Consider the following 2,912-nt stretch of genomic DNA (forward strand, 5'->3'; position numbering starts at 1 on the left):
AGGGTGGGGCCTTGGGTGGAGGGGCGTGGCCTGCAGAGGGAGGAGGGCGGGGCCTGGGAGGAAAGGGTGGGGCCTGTCAAACCATCTGTCCTCTATCTATCATCTATCAATCGATCCATCATCTATCATCTATCAATCCATCTTCCCATCCTCTCTACCTGATCTCTCCATCATTGACCTGTCAATCCATCGATCAATCGATCCTACTGATCGGTCATGTATGTATTCCATCTATCGATCTATCCGTCTACCCATGTATCATTTATCTTGATCTATCCTGTATCGATCCATCGTATCTAGCATCTCTCTATGAATCCATCCATCATCCACCTCTCTGTCTATCGATCGATCAATCATGTATCTGTCCGTCCTGTCTATTTCTCTGTCTACATGTATCCATCACTTATCAATCAAGCAACCACATTTATGTATCATCTTTCTATCATCGATCAATCCATGTATCAACCTATCAACCCATCTATCCTTGCTAACTATCCATCTAATCTACCATCTATCAGTCAATCAATCATCTATCTGTCATCTTTCAATCGATGTATCAATCTCTCCACCCATAGAGCAATCTGTCAATCCGTGTATCCATCTATCAGTCAATCGACCAACCATCTATGTATCTATCATCTATCAATCTGTCAATTCATCTAATCTAACATCTGTCAATCAATCAATCATCTATCATCCGTCAATCCATGGAACAATCGATATCAATCCATGTATCCATCTTTAATTTCGTCTATCTAATCTACCATCTATCAATCTATCATGTATGTATCCATCTTCTTCGATAGAGGTATCAATCTATCAACCCATGTGTCAATCTATCAAGCCATGTATCAATCTATCAATCCATATGTCAATCTATCAACCCATGTATCAATCTATCAACCCATGTATCAATCTATCAATCCATATGTCAATCTATCAACCCATGTATCAATCTATCAATCCATATGTCAATCTATCAATCCATGTATCAATCTATCAACCCATATGTCAATCTATCAACCCACGTATCAATCTATCAACCCACGTATCAATCTATCAATCCATGTATCAATCTATCAACCCATATGTCAATGTATCAACCCATGTATCAATGTATCAACCCATGTATCAATCTATCAACCCATGTATCAATCTATCAACCCATGTGTCAATCTATCAACCCATGTGTCAATCTATCAACCCATGTGTCAATCTATCAACCCATGTGTCAATCTATCAATCCATGTGTCAATCTATCAATCCATGTGTCAATCTATCAATCCATGTGTCAATCTATCAACCCATGTGTCAATCTATCAACCCATGTATCAATCTATCAACCCATATGTCAATCTATCAACCCATATGTCAATCTATCAGCCCATGTATCAATCTATCAGCCCATGTATCAATCTATCAACCCATGTATCAATGTATCAGCCCATGTATCAATGTATCAGCCCATGTATCAATCTATCAATCCATATGTCAATCTATCAACCCATGTATCAATCTATCAATACGTATGTCAATCTATCAACCCATATGTCAATCTATCAGCCCATGTGTCAATGTATCAACCCATGTATCAATCTATCAACCCATGTATCAATCTATCAGCCCATGTATCAATCTATCAGCCCATGTATCAATCTATCAATCCATGTATCAATCAATCAGCCCATGTATCGATCTATCAATACGTATGTCAATCTATCAACCCATATGTCAATCTATCAGCCCATGTATCAATCTATCAACCCATATGTCAATCTATCACTGCATCTATCCATCCTATCCTCTCATCTATCTACCAATCAATGAATCAATCAGTCGTCTGTCTATCATCGATCAATCCATGTATCAATCTATCGAGGCATCTAGCCATCTGATCTATCACCTATCAATCAATCAATCATCCATCTACCCACCTACCTACCTGCCTAATCGATCCATGTCTCCCCCCCGACCTTCCAACCCAGCCACCCATCTATGCGATCGATCGCCCCACCCCCCACCCCTCGGCGACTTCCCGCCCCCCCCCCACCGACCCGAGCCCGAACCCGCTTCCTGCCTCGCCTCGCCCGGCGGGTCCCGGCAGGGTGATTTGCATGCAGGTGCCCGGAGTCTCTTTTTGGGGTGAAGTTTCCTCATTTCGGTACTTTTTGGGCCACTCGGGCGGCCGAAGACGGTTGGGGGATAAAAAAACAAGAAATCTTCCACCCCCTCCCACACACGCACACCTGCTTCTTTTTGTTTGGGGGATTTTTTGTTTTGTTTTTAAGAGCTGGGGTCTTGCTGTCTGGGCCAGGCTGCAGGGCCCGGACCCGATCTGGAGTCCGTCCGCCCTCGCCCTCGGCTAATTTCTTTTTTTTTTTTTTTTTTAAGAGCTGGGGTCTTGCTGTCTGGGCCAGGCTGGAGGGAGTCTGTCCACCCTCGCACTCGGCTAATTTCTTTCTTTTTTTTGTTTTAAGAGCTGGGGTCTTGCTGTCTGGGCCAGGCTGGAGGGAGTCCGTCCACCCTCGCACTCGGCTAATTTTTTTTTTCCTTGAGAGCTGGGGTCTTGCTGTGTGGGCCAGGCTCAAGCGATCCCCCCGCCTCAGCCTGGCAAGCCGCTGGGATTCCATCCGTCCTCGCACTCGGCTCCTTTTTTATTTTTTATGATTTTATTTTCCTCGCACTCGGCTCCTTTTTTATTTTTTTTATTTGTAGTTTTTGTATTTTTAGTTCTGTTTTTATTTCCAGTTTTACGTTTATTTTTATTTTGAAGGCAGATTCTGGCAAGGCCGCCCCCACCGAGTCCTGAACACCACCAAGCCTCCCAAAGTGCTGGGGCGGGGGGCCTAGAAACCGTCTTTTGCACACACGAGTCACCTTTTTTTTTTTTTTTTTTTTTTTTTTTTTTTTTT

The sequence above is a fragment of the Carlito syrichta genome, unplaced genomic scaffold, assembly GCF_000164805.1.
Source record: "Carlito syrichta isolate Samal-C Ts95f unplaced genomic scaffold, Tarsius_syrichta-2.0.1 Scaffold105012, whole genome shotgun sequence".
NCBI classification, from domain to species: domain Eukaryota; kingdom Metazoa; phylum Chordata; class Mammalia; order Primates; family Tarsiidae; genus Carlito; species Carlito syrichta.